This window comes from Mustela lutreola, chromosome 2 (genome assembly GCF_030435805.1).
Source record: "Mustela lutreola isolate mMusLut2 chromosome 2, mMusLut2.pri, whole genome shotgun sequence".
NCBI lineage: Eukaryota > Metazoa > Chordata > Mammalia > Carnivora > Mustelidae > Mustela > Mustela lutreola.
Window position 1 is genome coordinate 159,638,300 of NC_081291.1, and position 24,318 is coordinate 159,662,617.

A 24,318-nucleotide genomic window follows, 5' to 3' on the forward strand; every position below is an offset into this window, starting at 1 on the left:
CAATCATACTTTTACTTCTAATTCTTTTTTTTAAAAAATTATTTATTTATTTATTTATTTGACAGAGAGAAATCACAAGTAGATGGAGAGGCAGGCAGAGAGAGAGAGAGAGAGAGAGAGGGAAGCAGGCTCCCTGCAGAGCAGAGAGCCCGATGCGGGACTCGATCCCAGGACCCTGAGATCATGACCTGAGCCGAAGGCAGCAGCTTAACCCACTGAGCCACCCAGGCGCCCCAGGAAGCTTACTATAGGTAGAAATACTGATTGTAGGGTACCCTAAGCCAAATACAACTTGTAAATGAAAGCTTGTAAATAAGGTAAGATCTATACAGTTTAAATGCCTCCCCTCCCCCCCTTAAAGCTTTGGTTTATAAAACAGAAACTTGTTGTAGATCACTATTTTATTTGGAAGCTAAGTCACTAAATGCACCACCTGACTACTGGATTGGATCGAGGGTATCACTTTACTTTTTGTCAAAACTCATAGATATTTACTGAATTGGGTGTGTGTGTGCTCACGCACGCATGTATTTTCAGACCATAGTCGCATCTCCATTACAGAGCCAGCAGAGATAGAGCTTTGTCTAATAGTGCTTGCCATTAGATACTGGTATGTGAGCATCTGGAGAGACTATTCCTGCCAGCTCCTAATCAAAAGTAGGAAATGTTTATTTTAAGTAGAACAACTAGTGAATTTTAAATTGAGCTGCTTATCTGATTCAATCTCATCTTCAGTCATTTCTGTGTGTTTTACATGCATATACATATACCTTGAGATGTAGTGTTAGAATGGTCATTAATAGTGTGGGAGAGTCCTCGTAACTGAGGAGTGCATTACTCCCATTTCTGGATAGTTTAAACCTCTGTCTTCAATGTCATCTTCCTCTTTATTGATCATTTCTGTAGAAGATGAGGTGGTGGTCCCCACTGGAATCTGGCTTTAACAGATAAGGGGAGGTGAGGGAAGCAGATTGTTACTTTGAGGATATTTTCATTAGGAAACTGGGATAAAGAGAACAGACCTGTGACCTCTCACTTCTTCTTTTGGGGGAAAAAATGGAAATATATAAAAAAAAACTTAACCCTTTGAAAATCATGGGTAATGTGGTTATCTTATTGTTCTCAACTCAACAGCTCAACAGCTGCTTTCTTCATTAAGACTTTATTAATGCTGTTCTCTCATTGATGTCCAGTGTGGGTAGCTGATTTTGTTGCCAAAGTCTCAGATTGTATGTAGATATAGATATAGATAATATTTGTTGGATGCCTCTGAAGTTGGTAGTTTATTCTTTGGAAGCCATTTTGCACCTAGTAGTCTCTTTTCATGTGGCTGAGTCTGAAAACTACAGACAGCTTTGAAGAGCCATGGAATTAATTGTCTGAAGAGAATAAATCAGAATGTTATGAGATTTTCTCTCTCTAGTCCACAGGGTGCTGAGAGAGTGGCCTTCTGGGGATCAGGACATGGGATGGCCTGCATTGTACAAAGAACAGTAGTCAGAGTCTATGGTTCCTGCTGCTTCTGGTCTCCAGTTGGAAGATATTTGGGGAGAGGAGAAAAGGATTGAACTTTAAAAGTCATTTGGAAGGAACACATTATTGATACTGTACAAGTTGTTATACCTTAAATCTGATAGTGCTTTACACTTTTCAAAGCCCTTTAACTCAGAAATTACTGGAAACACATATTTTATCATTCACAGCTTTTGTTTTCATTGTGGCTAGAGTGGGGCTGGGTAAGTTTCATTTTGGGACCATCAGTTAGACTCTTGTGGGAAGCTGCTAATATTTTGCACAAAAGTTGCTGCTATGTGGAAAGTTCTATCTGTCCTGCCTGTTGTCTCCAGTTCATTACCATTTTTTCTTGTGCCAAAGAAAACATCCCTCTACCAGTCGTCTGGGCTTCTTCTGAACATCAGTTTGATCAAAACTCAACTGATATACTCTCTGAACCTGAGACCATTTTGGAAAAACTCATAGGCAAATGGGAGAAACAGACCCTCCACCCCTTCAGATAACAGAGCCCTGGGGCTCTAGATCAGACGTGCCTCGTCCATTCGCCCCCTGAGCCCAGTCGCTCAGTCACAGACTGCTAGCTAGCCTGAACTCCATGTTATTTTCCCTGAGACTTGAGGAAGACTCACCTGTCTGTTGACAGGTCAGCGGTATCAGAAGTAACCAAATGTATTAGAGAAATCCTCTCAAATTAAAGACAAACTTCACAGTCTAGACTTCACCCTGAGAGAAGTAGAAGTGGGTATCTCTTGCATAACATTTATCACCATTGTGTTTAATTGATTAAAAGCTCTATTTCCATTAGATTATTGGTTCCGTGAGGGTAGAAACTATGTCACTTATGTTTGTCCCTCTTACCCTGGCCTGGCCTTTGTTAAGCTGCCTGGATTAAAGAATGTAAAATCCAGTAGACCTGAGCACATATAAGCCTGTGGACTGAGGCAGAAGCAAACAGTGAGAGTCTCAGTGCTCCCCAGCCCCCGCCCCCAGCCATTGCTTCTTCCTTCTGTCTTCCCACCTGTCCTCCACTGCCCACTACACACACACACACCAGTACTCCGGCCTCACTTCCCTTCCCATTTCTGAAAAGAAGTATAGTCTTTTTCATTAAGTTATTAACAATATACTTGTTATCAAAATGTTTTTCCCCATTTCTCCTCCACTTAAAAACCCATTGTACCCATATTCCTTATTGCCTGTTGTTTCCGTGTTTTAATAAAGGGAGCCATAAAAACGTATCTTCATGTGACTTCAAATTACTAGATGTAAATAAACAAATTCAGGCCATAACAACATTTCACCATTTATTTATTTATTTATTTTTAAAAAGATTTTATTTATTTGACAGACAGAGATCATAGGTAGACAGAGAGGCAGGCAGAGAGAGGAGGAAGCAGGCTCCCCGCTGAGCAGAGAGCCCGATGCGGGGCTCAATCCCAGGACCCTGGGATCATGACCTGAGCTGAAGGCAGAGGCTTTAACCCATTGAGCCACCGAGGCGCCCCACATTTCACCATTTAATAAGAGAACTGAGGCCACCATAATATGTAATAAATAATTCAGCAGTGAACATCGCAAAATTGCCCACTGGGGAGGCCTTCTGACTTCTGGTGTAAGCTTCCAACAGGTGTTTAGCGCCTTCTGAGGTAATGACTAGGCACCCAGATGTTAGGAACAGAAACAGTGGTATCTGTAATACTTGTTCCCTCACAAGAGCGGGTCTTGGCGGGGAATACTCATTCATCTGATGTCATGGCCATCTGAAACCTAAGAGCCACTTTTCCTTTCTGTAAAGCAGTGCTGTGGGGTACTGTGCTTTCCTCATGAAACTGTGCTCCCTCATGCCTGTCTGGTTGCTGAAACTCTTCATTTGGAAATGTACGTTTTATGCATATTTGTTGATCCTGTAGTTACACATCAAAGTTAAGCAAAAACAGGGGAACAGTGACCAAAAACTAGGGTAAATAGTATCTGAAAAGAGACTGTCGTCCTTTCTTGCTGCTTTTACCTGGTAGAAGATTCCTTGTGTGTGGAATGGCCCTTTCTAGTTTTAAACTTTTCCCCAGAAGTATAACATACAATGGGCACAAGGTTGTAATCTTGTAACATTACCATTGTAAAGAGTTCTTCTGCAGCAAACACTGTGAAATCTGGTAGGCTTCAAAAGGTACATTGAATCTATTGTAAAGTGCTATATAATTGTTAACAAATGTTAGTGTTATAGAAAAATAAGTGTACTATGCTTGTTTCATTCTGGTTTTTAGTGAGTTAGTCTTCAACAGCAATATAAGATTTCAGAGGAATATGTGATTAAAAAAACATTACTGAGTTCAATTTTGCAGGACTTATATTTAAGTGAGTATATGTATGACATGTATATTTTTTTAATCTTCCCTTCTGTTTCTTGCCACTGCAGTTCGATGGTTGCTATGGAGAAGGTTATGGTAGGGACAAGCATCAGAAGGTTAAAAGTCATCCTGCGTCTGGGATGGAAATAATAGTCCTCCCCGCTGCCCCCCCGCCCCCCGCCCCAACCAGCATCTCTTTACTCGCTCCCCCCTCATGTGACAGTCTCCCTACAGCAGTGGCGCGCTGAAGGGAGGGCGGCTTGATGCGCTATTTAAAACATACGGGAGGAGCTGATTCTCCTTTTTTGATTTTCAGCTTTGTCACTTTATCATCTTAGTGTGGGCACAGAACGGAAGGAAAGATGTAGACGTACTCAGGTGATCGTCAACTCAGAACATTTCTGGTTTGTGGGAGTGGGTTTTTTCCTTTTGTTTTCTTTGTGTGTTTAAAATTTGTCTTCTTTATTTGCTGCTAGGAGGGAGGAAAAGCTTAGAGAAAGGACCTGCTGTAGAACAGTTGGGATTTGGTTAATCTGCTTAGAGATAACGTTAATCGGTGGATCAGATGCTGTCAACAATACAGGGCCTTCTATCCCCATTATGGTCCCCATTCTTCTCTTGCTTATTCTTCCTGTACTATCTTTGGTGTCATTTAGATTTATATTTTCACTTCTTATCAGTTATTTGTTTTCTAATGTTTCTTTTATATTTTTCTGTCACATTTCATTTTGAATTTCGCTTCTGCTTTGTCTTTTGGCCTTTTACATGGTGGGGGCGTGGAGAGTATAGACATGTACTCACCCACATACCTAAAGCTTTCTCTTAACTTAAACATATGCTGAACTCCATAGAGGTCTCAATAATTTTTTAAAAACTCAGAGCTGTGGGTATGCATCAAAATAAGTGTATGACCATAATTTTCCTGAGAAGTTTCCTGCCACTGGCACAATTATAGGAATGTAGGTGAATACATACTAATTGCTTTCTTCTCTTCTCTGTTTCTTATTTAGTACTGTTTGGGGTTATTTTCCTGAGATCAGATTTAATTACTCTTCTTTAAAAACTTCCTTTTTGCCAGGCATTGAATGTATACATGTATAGTTCTTTATTTGCTTTCATTCAGTAAAAATTTTTCTATTATTATTTTTATTATGTTATGTTAGTTACCATACAGTACATCATTAGTTTTTGATGTAGCGTTCTGGGATTCCTTATTTACGTATAACACCCAGTGCTCCATGCAATATGAATGTATACATCTTCAACAATCTTGGGAGGTAGATGTTTTTATTATTTCTATAAAAATGCCAAAATACAAAAGATCCAAGGGTTTAGGTAGTGTGCACAAGTTTACACAAGATTACACAAGTAGTAAGTAGTGGCCTCTGGATTCCAAGTCCTGAGCCCTTTCCACTATAATTAGGAAGCTGTATAGGGTAAATGTTCGCAAGGCCCTGGGTCAGGCTGGACATTGGTTTGAATCCCAGTTTTATGTAGGAACATTTTTTTTTTTAACACCTGGGCCTTGGTGTCCTCATATATAAAATATGACTAATGATCATATCACTTTCCAGTCGTGTTTGTTACTAAACTAAAAGAGAGTGCTTAGAAGTACATTTGGTACATAAATTCTTGATGAATATTATCCAGTACATACTGGACATTTACTGCATTATGGTCATTGTGTGCAGGGGCCTGGGCATACTTAGAATCTGGTGAAAAAGACCTATGCCAAGAGACTATAAAGTCTTATCACAGTTTAAAGGAAGTATGTGGAGGCATGTAAAGGAGAAATGTAACCTGTTTTGGATCAGGGAAATTTTGAAATCTAAAGGATAGGTAGGAATTAGAAGGGCATGTGGGTCTAACAGGGGAGAGAAATTTAAGCTGGAGAAACAGCTATCAATCCAGGAGAGCCCAGTGTATTCTCAGACCTGGGAAAGTCCACTATGGAAGGAAGTCATGTAAGATTGACTAGAGAGACAGGCAGAGACCAGGTTAAGCAGAGTTTGGAAGGTCATGGAACGTACTCCAGAGCATTGGGTCAGTGTATAATTATGAGGCCCTATTATCTCTCTGCTCTCTCAGATTAGTAAGAGCTTCTAACAGAATAGCTAACAAACTTCCTATTTCCACATTTTTAAAAATTGAAGTGTAATTGACATAACATTATATTAGTTTCAGGTGTACAATGTCATGTTTGGATATTTGTGTATTGCCAAATGATCACCAGAGTGAGTCCAGTTAATATCTCTTACCACATATAGTTGTGATTTTTTTTTCTAGAGATGAGAACTTCCAAAATTCACTCTCATTGTTTCAAATATGCAGTACAATATTATTAACTGTAGTCACCATGCTGTATATTACAACCCCATGACATTCATTTTATAACTGGAAATTTGTGCCTTCTGTCACCCTTTTCATCCATTCTGCTCATCTACTCCTCTCTTGTCCCCACCACCTCAGGTAATCACCAGTCTGTCCTCTACATCCATGAGCTCAATTTTTTGTTTGTTTTTAATTTCCACATATAGATGAGATCATATGGTATTTATCTTTTTCTTTCTGACTTATTTAACTTAGCATGGTGTTCTCAGGGTCCATGTATGTTGTCCAAATGGCAAGATTTCATTCTTTCTATCTGTCTGTATTTATCTATATCTGTGTATTTATGTGTGTATCTATCTACCTATGTATCTATCTACATACTTTAGAGAGAAAGAGAGCACAAATGGTGCAGAGGGAGAGGGAAAGAACTCCAAGCAGATTCTGTGCCCAGCACAGAGCCTGATGCAGGGCTCTATATCACTACCCCAAGATCATGACCTGAGCCAAAACCAAGAGTTGGATGGTCAACTGATGGAACCACTCAGACACCCCAAGATATAATTCTTTTTTATGGCCAAATAATATTCCATTACACACACACACACACACACACACACCACTTTTTCTTTGTTTGATTCATTTGTCCATTCATTGTTTGATGGACATTTGTTTCCATGTCTTGGCTCTTACAAGCAATGCTACTGTGAACATGGGGCTGCACATATCTTTTCAAATTAGTGTTTTCATTTTCCTTGGATAAATACATAGAAGTGAAATTGCTAGATCATTTCTAATTTCTTTTTAAGATTTTATTTATTTATTTGACAGAGAGAGATCACAAGTAGAAAGAGAGGCAGGCAGATAGAGAGAGAGGGAAGCAGGCTCCCTGCTGAGCAGAGAGCCCAATGCGGAACTCGATCCCAGGACCCTGAGATCATGACCTGAGCTGAAGGCAGCGGCCTAACCCACTGAGCCACCCAGGCACCCTATTTCTAATTTTTTTGAGGAAACTCCATACTATTTTCCACGTGGCTGCACCAATTTACATTCCCACCTGCAATGCACAAGTGTTTCCTTCCCACCCCCCAGCATCTTGGCCAACACTTATTATTTGTCTTCATGGTAATAGCCATTCTAACAGATGTGAGGTAATATCTCCTTGTTTTATTTTTTTTTAATTTTATTTATTTATTTGACAGAGAGAGAGTATAAGTAGACAGAGAAGCAGGCAGAGCAAGAGGGAGAAACAGGCTCTCCACCAAGCAGGGAGCCTGAGGTAGGGCTTAATTCCAGGATTCTGGGATTGTGACTTGAGCTGAAGGCAGACGCTTAATGACTGAACCACCCAGGTGCCCCTCTCCTTATGGTTTTGACTTGCATTTCCCACTATCAGTGATGGTGAACATCTTTTCATGTACCTGTTGGTCTTCTTCTTTCTTTGGAAAAATGTCTATTAGATCCTCTGCCCATTTTTTAAAAAAATATTTATTTATTTTAGAGGGAGGGATGGTGGAGGGAGAGAACACAAGTGGAAGAAGAGGCAGAGGGAGAGAGAGTCTTGAGAAGATTCCATGCTGAGTGCAGAGCCTGATGTGGGGCTCCATCCCATAACCCTGAGACCACGACCTGAGCTGAAACCAGAAGTCGGACGCTTAACCAACTGACCCACCCAGTTGCTCCTGTCCATTTTTAAATTGAATTGCTTGTGTTTTTGCTCTTGAGTGGTATGAGTTCATTATATATTTTGGATGTTAGCTCCTTATCAGGTACGTGATTTACAAATATTTTCTCCCATTCAGGAGGTTGTCCTTTCATTTTGTTGATCCTCTTTCCCTATTCCAGATCCTTTCTTTTTCGTCCTGTAGACGCTGAAGAATGTATACACTGTAGAATGCTTTAAACTAGTTAAAAGTTAAACTGGTAATGACAAAGTCACAAGATCAAGACATTTTTAAAAAATAGTATTTAGTTTTGGAAGGAGGCAGTGTTATTGGTGAATGAGAATAAAATATTTCAGTAAAGCCATTTTTTTTTTTAAAGAATGTAATTGGTTTCGGAATATAACATCCTTCCTGATGGCTTCAGATGGCTTTATTTATTCATAAATATCTCTACTTGTTGATTCAGCCTCTTTGATCACATGAATGCTTCATTAAACAACTGGCGCTTGCTCGTTAGTGCTGAGTGGGGCTGTGTGCAGCCAGGTGGTGAAGTGGAGAGTACATGGCTGTATTTAATAGTAGAGGCCATTTGTTTGGCCTTTTGCCATCTGGAAGCTCTAGTTAGTATTTCCCAGTGTGAATCTTCAGTCTGCTAACCATACTGATACTGGCATTCACCTATAGTGTCGTGACGCCAGAAAGGCCTACCAGAACATAAACTACTCTGTAATTTCTTTAGAAAACAAAGCCAAACTGAAGCTGGGGAAGACAGGTACATTCTTCCTACCTTAGTCATTGTCAGGTTAAAAACCTGGTATTCAGAAGTTCTTCAGAAAACTAAACAGCAAGGAATTTTTATTTTTTTCTCCCTAAAAATGGCTAGTCAATGAAGTTGAGATTTGGCCAGAGGGTTTCCCCTATAATAAATGGCAGTCCTGAAACACTGAAAACATAGCCCACGGAATGTCAGTTTTCTCTCCCCATGCCCTTGCCCTGTCTCTGAACAGGGGTTTCTGAATTTGAAAGTACAGAGATTTTTTTTTTTTAAAGTCCTTCATATTATCCTTAGGGCATTAGATTTATTTTAAAATTATACTTATCATTCCTAGGACCCACAGAGGTTTATAAGTTCTGTCCATCTATTTCCAGTTGAAACAGCGCCGCTGGTGTAGTGGTATCATGCAAGATTCCCATCTATTTCCAGTTGAATACAAATCTGAGATTCTTCTTACCATTGTGTCAAGAAATTTAATATCGGTTGTTATTGGGGCTCCCCCATCCACACACAGCAAGATCTCTTACAGAACCAAAACACTGGGGGAGCCCTCTGGTCTTCCATGGAGTAACTACTACATTCCCCATGTTGGAGCCTCCAGGATCCTTTGAAGTCTTGCCCTGCAGCTTCTGGGCCTCATAGAACAGAAGGAGTCTTAGAATCACAGAGCCCTGGTGTCCAGAGCAGCCATCCTCTTTGAAGCACTGCTGTTTCCTTTGGCCCTCTTCTCCAGGAACTTGGCCAGCTTCCATGCCCTTCCCAGGAGCCCTCTTTCTCCTTTCTGCAAGTGCAGAGGGGGGCCGTCTGAGCTCCTCCCTGAGCGCAGGCTTTCACTAGAGACAGGAAGCCTATTGTCTTTGGTAGTTTCAGCTTTCCACCTTGCAGAAGCCTGTGAGGGAAGTAATGAGAGAGGGCTTGACAAAGATAGGCTCAAAAGGGGAAGGGGAGATGAACGAAAGAAACAGCTTTTAATGTTTTCACTTGCTATTTGTCCTGTTAATGTCCGGCCATCATATTTTGAATAGTAGTCCTATATTTGGAGAAATTCTCACGTTACGAGTCCTCTTCCCACTATTTGAAGTGTAAACTCAAATTTCCAGCCTCTTGTGTAGCTTGGACTTTGGCTCTCCAGTCATCTGCATGTAGGTGTGACCATGCTTTGGAAGAGGACAGTGTGAGAAACAGGCTCTGTGCTAGGCCCCATGGATAGCTGCAGAAGAGTATATAGCTTTGGGGCATAATGTTGTTGCCATGTTGAATACCAGATAGAGAGCTGCCCTCATTAGAAACTGTGAAAATATCCCCAAAGATCTGTGCCACTTCACAGTCCCTCTAGAAAGCTATAGAAGTTTGAGTTAGTCTGCATTCTTGTTCACACTTGGTGGTGTCAGTCAGTTTAATTTAACTCATTGTAGTTACGTATCTCAAAGTGGTTTTAATTTCTCTATTGGCTAATGATGTTGCACATCTTTTCATGTTCTTATTACTCATTTTATGTTTTCTATGATGCCTATAAAAAACTGGGTTCTTGGAGTGCCTGGATAGCTCAGTTGGTTAAGCATCCCACTCTTGATTCTTGTTCAGGTCATGATCTCAGGTTCATGAGATTGAGTCCTATGTCAGGCTCTGTGCTGGGTGTGGAGACTGCTTGGGATTCTCTCTCTCCCTCTACCTCTGCCCCTCACTACTCACAAGCATGCTCCCCTTCTTTCTCTCCCTTTCTGTCCCACTTTCTCTCCTCCTCTCAAAAAGAAAAATTAGGTTCTTAGTGAATTGTAAGAGCTGTTTCTTTATTATAAATACAAGTCCTTGATGGTTTTGTGTGTGTTTTAAGATTTATTTATTTATTTATTTATTTGAGAGAGATAGACCACACAGAAGGAGAGGAAGAAACAGACTCCCCACTGAGCACGGAGCCCAAAGCAGGGCTCAATTTCAGGACTCTGAGATCCTGACCTGAGCCAAAGGCTGACGCTTAACTGACTGACCCACTCAGGCCCCCATCTTTGATGTGTTTTCAAATTAATTTCTACCAAAATAAGGGTGATATTTGGTTTTTTTTTAATAGTGTCTTTTGAAAACAAGAAATTATTAATTTTGAATGCCCAATTTATTATTTTTAAAAATAATTCATGCATTTTGTATCCTAATAAGTATTTTCCTAATTCAGAGTCATAGAGACTTTTTCCTGTGTTTCCTTCTAGAAATTTTCTAGTTTTTACTCTTATACTTAACTGTTTGCTCCATTTCAGATTAACTTTTATATAAAGGTCTAAGGCAAAGGTAAATTAATATTTTTGTATTTGGAGGTCCATTGTTCTAGCACTGTATTTTGAAAAGAGTATCATTTCCTACTGAATATCTTTGCAGTCTTTGTTGGAAATAAATTGGCCATATACATGTAGATCTATTTCTGGACTCTCTAAGTTTGACCTTACACTAATCTCACACTATCTTGACTACCTTAGCATTATAGGACATTTTAAAATTGGGTATGACAAATCCTCAAACTTTTTTTTCCTTTTTATAATTTTGCTATTAAAAAAATTAAATTTATTTATTATAGAGGGAGGGGCAGAGGAAGCCTATTCCCCACTGAGTGTGGGGGTCCATCTCATAACCCTGAGAGAATTTTTAAAATTAATATTCTATAATGAATACTCATTTTTTCAAAAAAGATTTTGTTTATTTGAGAGAGAGAGAGAGAATGCCCATGCATGCGTAGGTAGGGGCAGAGGGAAAGGAAGAAGCAGACTCCCCACTGAGCAGGGAGCTCCAGGTGGGGCTGGATCCTGGGACACTGGGATCACGACCTGAGCCAAAAGCAGATGCTTAGCTGCAGATAAAATTAATTTTCTTTAATGGTCAAAGGGTTCTTAGGCCATCTCTCTCTGTTAGAGTGAGCTTTGGTGTCTTTCAGGGCATTTTTTCATTTCATCTCTGTTACCAAATATGTTAGCATAAAGTTATTTACAATATCCTTTCCTTTTTCTTTCACTGTCTTTAGTATCTGTAGTTATGTCCCTTCTTTAATACTTGTATCTTCTCTTTTAATTCTTGAACAGTTTGGTTAGAGATATATCAACTTTATTGACCTTCTCAGAGAAGTAGCTTTTGGTTTCATTGATTTATCATTTTCATTGAATTGTACTCTTTTCTTCTTTTGACTTGCTTTTGATTTAATTTGTTCTACTTTCTTTTTAAAAAAGATCTTATTTATTTATTTGTCAGAGAAAGAGAGTATGAGTAGGGAGGTAGTGACAGAGGGAAAAGCAAGCTCCCAGCTGAGCAAGGATCCTGATGCAGGACTTGATCCCAGGACCCTGGAACCATGATCTGAGCCAAAGGCAGATGCTTAACCACCTGAGCCACCCAGGCTTCCCTTGTTCTGCTTTCTTAAAATGGATGTTTTTTAGCCTTCTTTTTATATGAGCATTTAGATGCTACTACTTTTTCTTTAAGTAGTTCTTGCTTCTCATAAATTTTGATATGTTCCATGTTCATTTTCATGTAATTCAAAGTATTTTCTGATTTTCCTTGTAATTTCACCTTTGAAGTGAAGTATTTAGAAGTGGATTTTCTTGACTATTTGATAATTTTCTAGGTTTCTTCCTATCATTGAACTTTAATTTGATTCATATTCTTTGTATTTTAACTCCTTTAAATTTGTTAAAGTTTATTTTGTAAGTCAGAATATGGTCTATCTTGGTGAATATTTCTTGTATCCTAGAAAATAATGTGCATTCCAAGATGTTGAGTAGAGTGTCCAAAAAATCTCAGTTATGGTAAATTATTTATTAGTAATGTTGTTTAGGTCTTTTGTAATTTACTGATTTTTTTTTACTGACTTTTATCTAGTCTATGAATTTGTTATATGTCATTGTTAATGACAGAAGAGTGTTCCAGTCTCCAGCTATGATTGGTATTTTTCTTTTTCTCCTTTCAATTCTGTCAGTTTTTGCTTTATGTACTCTGAGGCCCTGTTATTAGGTAGATACACAGGACCATTATGTCCTTGATGAATTGACCCCTTTATCATTATTTAATGTCCTTCTTTATTCCTACTTTAGTGACCTAGCTCTTCTCTCTTCACATGCTGCTGCTTTTTCAAACTCCCCACCCCCCCAAGAAGGAAGGTCCTATTGGATTTGCCAGGCACCATTGTATTTGGAAGTGTAGTATCTTTTGACAAAGATCTTCTGACAATTGTCACAAACAACTGTCCAGTCTGTAGGTGACAGTTTGGGTCAGGTGCTCATTCCTGGTGCAAACACTTGTAGCCAGGATGTGAATGAGCTCCTTTGTCACAAACCATGGTAACCCATGTAAGGAATTGTCTCATTTGTTTTCTCTGAAGGGAATTGTGTGGTCTTGGTAGCTGTCATAATATCATGTTCCATCATAATTGCAAAACCTGGTTCTGATTTTGTGTCTTGCTTCTTTAAACAATTATAATCACATAACTCACTTAGTTATACAAAAGGGTTTTCAAAGACAGATGCCCACAAGAGTTGGGTGGATGTCCTAACTGAGTAAAGTGGGCCATATTGTAGAGTAATAGGGGTTTGGGGATTGTGGGGATTCTGGCAATATGGAGAGTTCATGCTTTGTCTAATAGGGGCAGCACTAATTGTCATGTGAAATGTAGGTCCAGTGTTAACTAACGTTTATAGTTTTTCAAGACAAGTGGTAATCTGTTAGAATTTTGTGTTATTTAATTGTAAGTTATTCAAAATATTTAAAGAGTTCGAGTGAGTCATATAATATGGGCCAAACAAAGTATGTACGTGAATGATCTGTCACCTTGTCAGGCTGTGGTCACCCCTGTAAGAGAGTTCTTAAATACCTATTGCTGAAGCCAGATATGTAATCAGGAGGGGTCAGTAAGTAAGCTGACTGACTTACAAGTAAGTAAGTCACTTACTTGTAAGTCAGTCAGCTGACTTATTTGTCAGCAAGTACAGACTTGCTGTAGAGGATTGTGATCAAGTTCACCTCAAGTGCTAGGAGCTATTGTTGAGTAAATCATTCACATAACAGTTATGACTTGGCATGAAAGGGGCCAAATATGCAGATGTATATACTTTTTGATTATTTGAAAAGTGACAAAGGGAAGTGATAATGTAGACCATGATCATTGGTTGGGTACAGGGCTTTGGGCTCCCTCTGTCTCATCTTGGGGTCTGCTCTGAGGAAATAATCTCAATACCTAGGTTTCCTGCCATGCTGTTTGCCCTTGGTATGGTCCCCAAGGAATGTTTGTGGTTGAAAAGGAGAAGTTAATGAGAAGGCACTGTAGTAAGACCTGAAGGGGAGAACCATAAAACTGTGGAAATGCAAGACTGCAATACCGTGAGTCATAGACTATGTGAGAGTATTCCCTGCTTTAGCCAGAAGATAAGGATATAATTTTACTGTAGCTTGCTTTTGTATACCAACAATCAAGTTTATCATTTAATATGGTATCAAATAAAGCAGAGATTTGGCACTGATCCTACAAATTGATTAATGTAGATGACCAGCATGTAATAAAACCATCTACATTGATCAAATTAACCAGATATTTACTCTTCATTTAGTTTAGTACTATTTTGATGGCCAAAATATAATTTAATGTCAACTAGCACAAACATTATTTTTTAGTTTAGATGGCAGTTTTTAAAAAAATCATATAATAAAATTATAATAGTAGGTTTTTTCATCTAATTAGAATTTGCTTACAGTATGAGAAGAAAGTGATTTGTTTGTTTTAAAAATCATTATAATATTTAAGATATGTGGTATTCCATAGTTACCTTTAGAAAACAAAGAGTGTACAATTTTTATTTTTTGAAATTTATTTTAGTCTCATGGAAATACGGAACTGAATTTGCATAGGTTAAATGAATTTTACATTTTTTATATGTAGGAAACAGCACTTATGAAATCACAGGGGAATCATATAAGCCAATTAGCATTTTGTTAGTGCTGATATTAATATTTGGGGTGACAGGGCAACATAGTCCTCTCAAATTACCATCACGTCTTTTTGGTTCTTTGTTGACTATACTCCCAGAGGAAAGTAGTCTGGCAGTTGTGCTGATCCTGAAACAGGAGTACCTGCTTCAGACATAAGTGAATACTCTGTTAAAAAATCTCAGTTGGATTGCTTGTGCCTGTCCTTCTTCTGAATTTCGGGTGGCTCTGATTTTGGCTCTGATGGATTTGCAAGGGACATTTTATGTTCCTTTAGTCTGCAGGTCACTGTAAAATGTCTTTTGTCTGCTCACTTGGCTACTGTGTACCGTGGATGGTCCCTCTGAAGACTTCTGAGGATTCTCTGCTGCCAGTTTCTTCTCCTCTGATGGGTAATTCTTGGTCTGAGAAAAGTGTGAATTTCTTTTGGCTTTAAATCTTGGGAAACAGGGGCCTAAAGAAAGAGTATAGACAACTGTTATTTATGATTTCGGCTCCTCAGAGGAAACAGGGCCATGTGCTTTATGTCTCTCTTATTTAATTGCTTAGCGTCATTCAGAATTCATGAGTTTACTTAATTTTTCTTGGGTGAAAGTGCTAAGAAAAGATTCAAGCTTGCAAAATGCTGCCAAACGAGCTCCTAAATTATGCATTTCTCATGTAAATATTGTAAATTCTAAGGTATTTTAAGTGAATTTTTAATCTAATATTTAGCATTAAAGTTTAAATTCCTGCTTAGAATTTCAAACATGGAAATACATTCTAAAAGGAAATAGGGTTTTTAGTTGTTTCTTTAATAAGATAGAAAAAAATTTAATCATTTAAAATGTGAAAAATACCCATTTCCCTCCTTCTTACTCTTTCTAAGAAATTTTCAATTGTACTCAGTTTAGTCAGTATGTTAAATAGGAACTCTGAGACACAATCCCAAAGCAGCTTTGTCTTCCATATCTCAAGTTTATTTAAGATCCAGTTTTCCTTTTCCTACATGAAAACTTAAGCAGGTTACACAACTTTTCTGATCACTCTGTGTTTAGAAATAAAGCAAAACCAGAAAAGTCTCAACTAACAGATAGAAATATACGTGTGGTTTCCAGGATGCCAGCGATCCACCCTCTGTGAGTTCAGATGTTTACCCCCAGCTTCCTTCTAGTGAGGTCTCATCAGCGAGCCCTCCTAGGACAGAATCGAAGGTGGCCCTGCACTGGCTCTTCTTGTGCTCACTTCTCATCCTTGGGAGCTCTCAGATGTCCTTGTCCCTGACATATTCCAGGAATGTAGGCCCTGTTCTTGGGGTAGGAAAGGGCTGGGACTTGTAACTCACCAAGTTCTACAAGGAAACTTCCTCAGAGTCTTTCTATAGATGTTTACTCTTGACCTATTTATTCCCCGTGGAGTTCTGAAAGTTAGGCAGCCAGTTTTCAATCATTTTCTTTACGTGAGTCCTTTAGGGCAGTTTATTGTACTACGTGCTTTGGCATCTTATATCTTAATAGATAATGTTGTAGGGTCTTGGATGACTATCTTTTAAAATTTTGTTCCATAGAGAATCCTAGTAGCTAAAGAATGTAACAGCCTTTTTATGTTAAATGTTTCTATCTAAAAGAGACTAAGAGTAGAAAAGAGAGAGAGATTTATAGGTAAATTGAGTTTCTGTTGCTCAGTATCAGTTTTATTGGTAAGGAAGTAACCTCTCACTCTAATCTTAATAGATGTGATAACATAATTTATTTTTCAAGATAAGATCTGTGGAAGAATTTGACATAGTAGAAAACCTACTGTATTAGAATTCAGAAGACACAGGTCCTGATCTTAAGACCTTTGGCAGTCTAGACAGATACAGTATGTAGGCTTTTATGTGGAAACTAAAGGAATTGAATTATATCAATTCAGTAACTTGTATTTATTGGGTTCTTAATTCAGTGCTTAAAGTAATGGAGTTCTCAGAGGAAGCAAGATGGTGGAGAAGTAGGGGACCCTGTTTCAACTGGTCCCCTGAGTTTAGCTGGATATCAAACCATTTTGAACACCCACGAAAACAGCCTGAGATGTAAGAATATACATCTGGATCTCTATGAGCAGAAAAGCAGCTGCTTTTTGCAAGGTAGGATGTGTGGAGTCATGAATCTGCGGGGAGATATCAGAAGATAAACAGAAGGGGGAGGGAGCCTCCATAAGCTGGCTCCTGGAAAGTGATTTAACACCAGAGCTTAAATTGGAACTCTTTGAAATCTGCTCTAGTGAGAGATATCTCTCTCCGAAAGGGACTCTGGAAATGAAAACGCAGAATTCTAGGTAGGGCATTGTGGTATTGATATAAGCAACCACAGAACCAAAGGGGGTTCCTGACCTGGTAGAATGCCTGAGCAGTGGAGACAGAAGCAGGTTATGGTCAGCGTGCCCAAGAAGGGATTTACCTCCATAAACCACAAGCTGGCTGGTTGAGAATCGTTCTCTTGACCAACCTGAAAAAATATGAAACCTGTGCCTGTAACCAGGCAAAAGAGCACAGAGTGGTAGTGCCCCAGAATGGGCTTTAAATTGGCACCCAGGGGCACCTGGGTGAGTGGGTTAAGCCTCTGCCTTCGGCTCAGGTCATGTCCCAGGGTCTTGGGATCAAGCCCCCCATCAGGCTCTCTGCTCAGCAGGGAGCCTGTTTCCCCCCACCCCCCACCTGCCTCTCTGCCTGCTTGTGATCTCTCTCTCTCTCTCTCTTTCTCTCTCTCTCTCTCTCTCGGTGTCAAATAAAAAAAAAAATCTTAAAAAAAAAAAATAAAGTGGCACCCAGACATGATCCAGGAGCTTCGGGGATGTGCAGGAGCCGGTGAGTCATAAAGGGCAGTGGTACTTGGGGGGCCCTAGGACAACTCTGAGAGGGTTGCTGTAGGCATGGTCCACTGGTGGCTGTGGTTTTTAGCGGAGCATATAGAGGTGGAGACTGTTTGTCCCAGAAGGTTTATTAAAAAGGGAAGAATTTTCTGCTCTGGGCCAGAGGGTTGGCTGTGGCCATTTTTGCTCTGATTCTCTGAAGAGGCATGGAAAGCACCCCAGGGAACAAAAGCCACAAGAGAGGACTGGTTTCCACTGAGCCCATCCCCCTGACAGGGGGTGGGGCAATTCTATACAGGCGGAGTTACCTGAGAAACAGTGCTCAGGCCCCTCCTGCAGAAGACAGGCTGGAAGAAAAGGTGGATGACAATCCTATGAATCCCATAAGCCTGTAAAATCCCAACACCAAGGGAAATTGTATATTGAGCCCTAGGTGTGGCTTCACGACTTGTTTATTTTCAGATGAAATTCTTTTTTTCTTTTTCTTACACTTTTTCTGTTTTTCTTTCTACCTTCTCATTTCAATTAGATGTTTTATTATGTCAATTTATATTTCATAGTTGCTTTTTAACTTCTGTTTTTTTCACACATATATACTTTTATAGATAGATGATTTATTTTAGTCCTTTTTTCCACTCTATTCAATTTTACCTTTATATATACAAGCTTTATTTTCATTGTAATTTTGGGACATAGTGTCCTCTAACACACAGACCAAAATACACCCAAGAACAACTGAAGACTGCTTTGTCAACACTGAGAGAGATTGTAGCCCCATCTCTCCCTTCCTTTATAAAAATTGTTTTAATTTTTAAATTTTATTCCCGTGTTTCATTTTGGCTTTGTTTTATGGCAGTGGCTTCTGAACACTCTGGATTTTGCTGGGATGCATCTTGCTTGGGTGTTGGTTGAGATTTTGGACTCTGTTCATTCACTCAATCATCCCTCAAAAGAATGACTAGGAGGAGGAACTCTCAACAAAGAAAAGAACCAGAGACAATGTCCTCTGCTACACAACTAATGGATATGGATATGAGAAGCTATCAGAGGTAGAATTCAGGCTAGCAATTATAAAGTCAATAGCAAGGCTTGAAAAAAGCATTAGTGACAATACAGAATCTCTAAGAGCAGAAATGAGATCTAATCAGGTCCAATAAAAAAATGCTATGAATGAAATGCAGTCTAAACTGGATACTCTAACAGCCAGGGTAAATGAGGCAGAAGAATTAGTGTTCTAGAAGATAAGCTGATGGACAGGAAGGAAATTGAGGAAAATAGAGACAGGCTGCTAGTAGCACATGAGAAAAGGATTGGAGCAATTAATGATGCATGAAACATTCCAGTGTCAGAATTATTGGGATCCCGGAGGGGGTGGAGAAAGCGAGGGCTAGAAGGTATATTTCAGCAAATCATAGTTGAGAACTTCCCTAATCTCGTGATGGAAACAAGAATTTGAGTCCAAGCACCCCTCCCAAAATCAATAAAATATATCAATACCCTGACATATAATAGTGAAGCTTGCAAATTTTACAGCCAAAGAAACTATTCTGAGAATATCCAGAAGAGGTTCCTTACATATGGAAGGGGAACATCAGAATAACAAGAGACCTGTCCACAGAAACCTTGCAAGCCAGAAAGGGCTGGCAAGACATATGCAGAGTACTAAATGAAAACAACATGCAGCCAAGAATACTCTTTCAAGCAAGGCTGTTGTTCAGTATAGATGGGGAGATAAAGAGCTTTCAGGACAGACAGAGGTTAAAAGAATGTGTAACCAGCCAGCAAGACAGCCCTGCAAGAACTATTAAGGGGGAGTCAGTAAATGAAGAAAGATGCCAGGAGTCACATAGATCAGAAAGCGACAGAGAAAATCTATAGAAACAGGCACTTTACAGGCAATATAATGGTACTAAATTCATATCTTTCAATAGTTACCCTGAATGTAAATGGGCTGAATGATCCCATGAAAAGACACAGGGTTTCAGATTGGATGAAAAACCAGGAGCGTCCATATGCTATCTACAAGACTCATTTTGAACCTAAAGACATCTCCATATTGAAAGTGAGGGGATGGAGATCAAGTTACTACTTTAATGGACCTCAGAAGAAAGCTGGGGTAGCAATTCTCATATCAGAAAAATTAGATTTTAAACCAAAGAACATAGTGAGAGATGTAGAGGGACACTATATCATACTTAAAGAAAGAATCAATCTAACAAAATCTAACAATTGTAGATATCTATGCCCACAACATGGGAACAGCCAATTATATAAACCAATTAACAACCAAAATAAAGAAACATATTGATAATAATACATTAATAGTAGGAGATCTCAACACTTCACTCACAGCAATGAACAAATCATCTAAGCAGAAGATCAACAAAGGAACAAGAGCTTTGAAGCATTCATTGAACCAGATGAAATTCATAGATATATACAGAACATTACCCCCTAAAGCAACAAAATACTCTTTCTTCTCCAGTACACATTGAATTTCCTCCAGAATAGACCACATACTGTGTCACAAATCAAGTCTCAACTAATACCAAAAGATTGAGATTATTCTCTGCATGTTTTCAGACCACAATGCTTTGAACCTGGAACTCAACCACAAGAAGAAATTTGGAAGGAACTCAAACCCTTGGAAGTTAAAGCACATCCTGCTACAGAATGATTGGGTCAACCAGGAAATTAAAGAAGAACTTAAGCCATTCATTGAAACTAATGAGAATGAAAATACATCTGTTCCAAACCTATGGGATACTGCAAAGGCTGTCCTAAGAGTGAAGTACGTAGCCATCCAAGCCTCTCTCAAAAACTTAGAAAAATCACAAAAGTACAAGCTACCTTTACACCTGAAGGACTTGGAGAAAGAATAGCAAATAAAGCCTAAGCCAAGTGGAAGAGAGAAATAATAAAGATTAGAGCAGAAATCAATGAAATAAAAACCAGAAAAACAGAAGAATAGATCAGTGAAACTAGAAGCTGGTTCTTTTAAAGAATTCAGATCAATAAACCTCTTGCCAGACTTATCCAAAAGAAAAGGGAAATGACCCAAATCAATGAGATCATGCATGAAAGGGGAGAGATCATGACTAACACCAAGGAAATAGACACAACTATTAAAAATTATTACCAACAACTATATGCAAACAAATTAAGCAATCTGGAAGAAATGGATGCATTCCTGGAAACTTAGAAACTACCAAGACTGAAACAGGAAGAAACAACAATCTGAATAGACCAATAACCAGTAAAGAAATTGAATCAATAATCACAAACCTCCAAAAAACAAAGAATTCAGGGCTAAGTGGCTTCCCAGGGGAATTCTATCAAACATTAAAGAAGTTATAATACCTATTCTACTGAAGCTGTTTCAAAAAGTAGAAATGAAAGGAAAACTTCCAAACTTAGTCCTATGAGGCTAGTATTACCCTGATCCCAAAAGGCAAAGACCCCATCAGAAAGGAGATTTACAGAACAATATCCCTGATGAACATGGATGCCAAAATACTCAACAAGATCCTAGGCAATAGGAACCAACCAAGGATACCGTAAAAGGATTATTCATCACGACCAGGTGGGATCTATTCCTGGGATGCAAGGGTGGTTCAACATTTGGAAATCAATCAACCTGATAGAGCACATTAATAAAGAAAAAGACAAGAACCATATGATCCTCTTAATTGATGCAGAAAAAGCATTTTACAAAATACAACATGCTTTCCTGATTAAAATTCTTTGAAGTATAGGGATAGGAGAATATATCTCAATATCATAAAAAGCCATCCATGAAAAGCCCACCAGAGATATCATTATCAATGGAGAAAAACTGAGGACTTTTACTTTAAGGTCAGGAACATGACAGGGATGCCCATCTCACCATTATTTTTCAACATAGTACTAAAAGTCCTAGCCTCCACAATCAGACAACGAAAAGAAATAAAAGCCATTCAAATGGGCAAAGAGGAAGTTAAACTCTCTCTCTTCACAGATGATGTGATACTTTATGTGGAAAATCCAGAAGACTTCACCCCCAAATTACTAGAACTCATATGGCAGTTCAGCAACGTGGCAGGATACAAAATCAATGTGCAGAAATCAGTTGCATTTCTATACACTAACAGTGTAACTGAATAAATAGAAATTAAGGAATTGACTCCAATTACACTAGCACCAAAAACTGTAAGATACCTGGGAATAAATCTAACCAAAGAGGTTAAGGATCTATACTCTAGAAACTATGGAACACTTCTGAAAGAAATTGAGGAAGACACAAAGAGATGGAAAAACATTCCATGCTCATGGACAGGAAGAATAAACATTATGAAAATGTCTATGTTGCCTAGAGCAATCGACACTTTCAGTGCAATCCCTATCAAAATACCATCAACATTTTTCACAGAGCTGGAACAAAAAGTCCTAAAATTTGTGTGGAACCAGAAAAGACCCTGAATCACCAGGGGAGTGTTGAAAAAAAAGAAACCAAAACTGGAGACATCATGATGCTTGACTTCAAGCTAGATTACAAAGTTGTGATCATCAAGACAACATGGTGTTGGCACAAAAACAGACACAGATCAATGGAACAGAGTAGAGACCTCAGAAATAGACCCTCAACTCTATGGTAAACTAATCTTCACAAAGCAGGAAAGAATATCCAATGGAAAAAAGACAGTCTCTTCAATATGGTGCTGGGAAAATTGGGACAGCCAATGCAGAAGAATGAAACTGGATCATTCTCTTATACTATACACAGAAATAAGCTCAAAATGGATAAAAGATCTCAATGTGAGGCAGGAGTCCATCAAAATCCTAGAGGAGAATATAGGCAGTAACCTCCTCAGCCTCAGCTACAGCAAGTTCTTTTAAGACATGTCTCCAAAGGCAAGGTTAGCAGTAGGAAAAATGAACTTTCGAGAATTTGTAAGGATACAAAGCTTCTGCACAGCAAAAGAAATAATTAACAAAACTAAGAGGCAACCCATGAAATGGGAGAAGATATTTGCAAATGATATTACAGATAAAGGGCTTGTATCTATAAAGATTTATTAAGAACTTACCAAACTCAACACCCAAAAACCAAATAATCCAGTCAAGAATTGGGCAAAATACCTGAGCGGACATTTCTCCAAAGAAGGCATACAAATGGCTAAGACACATGAAAAAATATTCAACATCCCTAGACATCAGGGAAATACAAATCAAAACCACAACAAGATACCACCTTACACCAGTTAGAATAACAAAAATTAACAAGGCAGGAAACAACAAATATTAGTGAGGATGTGGAGAAAGGTGAACCCTCTTGAACTGTTGGTGGGAATGCAAGCTGGTACAGCCACTCTGGAAAACAGTATGGAGGTTCCTCAAGATGTTAAAAATAGAGCTACTCTACAACCCAGCAATTGCACTACTAGGTATTTACACCACAGATAGAAGGGGCACATGTGCCCCAGTGTTCATAGTAGCAGTGTCCACAATAGCTAAACTGTGGAAGGAGTTGAGAAGTCCTTCAATAGATGAATGGAGAAAAATGTGGTTCACATATACAATGGAATATTACGCAGCCATCAGAAGGGATGAATACTTACCATTTGCATGGACAAGGATGGAACTGGAGGGGATTATTATAAGTGAAATAAGTCAAGCAGAGAAAGACAATAATACAGTTTCACTCTAATGTGGACATAAGGAATAGTGTGGAGGACCACAGGGAAGGGAGGGAATACTGAACGGGAAGAAATCAGAGAGGGAGACAAAGCATGAGAGACTCTGGATTCCAGGAAACAAACTGAGGGTTACAGAAGGGATGGGGCAGGGGGATGGGTTAACCAGATGATGGGTACTAAGGAGGGCACGTGTTGTGATGAGCACTAGGCATAATATGTTATACACAACTAATGAATCATTGAACACTACATTTGAAACTAATGATGTACTATATGCTTGTTAACTGAACATAATATTAGTTTAAAAAGTAATGGAGTTCTCAGTAGACCTTACAGTATACTGGTAAAGATATGTTAAATAATGAAATGAAATGAATATAAAAACTAAGGAAAGTATGGTTGCAAGTTTGGATGGTGCTCAGAATGGAAGGAACATTGCCTTATGAGACCCTGACCGAGGCTGGGGGGCCAGGAAAGGCTCTTTTGTGAAAAGTAACCCTTGGGCTGATTGGAAGGATGAGTAGGAGGTTACTAAGGGAAGGAATTGGGGCATGGACTGAATGAGTGTGTGCGTCATGCTCGTATGTTTGTAAGTAGTGCTTACCGTGGGGCTTGGCGTCTGAGTGCTAGTAGCTGTGGTTGCAGCGCTAGCTGTCATCAGCTGTAGGCATCTGGTACTGCCCTTATCATACCCTCTGGGTGACATGGTGGGCGCAGTTAGCCCTGTACATTTCTCTCATCTCGACTATTTCTTCTATACCCTTCTCAGTACTTGAGATTTCAGAGTTAATCTTCTGTGAAACGTGAAGTAGATGAAGTCAGTGTTGGCTAGCTTCTTTCACCTCCCGGGGCTGCTCTCTGCCGGCAGACCTGCTCCCCTCCCCTCAGCTCCCACCCTGGCCTAGGAAATTACTCTTCCCTTATTTACTCCTGTCTCATTTTGGTAGTTTTCCCATAAGCATCTTTCTCTTTCATTCTCAGTTTATATTAGCCATTTTTTTATCTTTAAAGTTTGTATGAAAGATTGCATGCATTGAGCTTGAAATTAGTGAATTGAGGGTACACAGTATCCTGTCTGGTTTAAAGGGGACATATTCCCTTCACTTCGTAGAGTATTAGCTGGAGAAGATTGCCAGTTTGGCTTCTATACTTATTCTTAACCAACTGAGCCACCCAGGTGTCCCCAGCTTCTATACTTATTCTTAAAAACATCTCCAGTGGCGTTTATT

The 24,318-nt window shown here is 39.1% G+C and overlaps 1 protein-coding gene across 5 annotated transcripts in view; it reads left to right on the forward strand.

Moving 5' to 3' along the window:
• The window catches only part of IGSF11 (immunoglobulin superfamily member 11), a 134,589-nt gene that overhangs the window by 82,564 nt on the left and 27,707 nt on the right, over nt 1-24,318 (forward strand). Inside the window, exon 1 of one of the 5 annotated variants that reach the window (XM_059164012.1) lies at nt 17,391-17,409. The exons of the other annotated variants lie outside the window; for them this stretch is intronic. The gene's annotated coding sequence lies outside the window, so the exon portion shown is untranslated. Of the gene's footprint in view, nt 1-17,390; nt 17,410-24,318 lie in introns of those variants that run through there. 5 annotated transcript variants of the gene reach the window in all.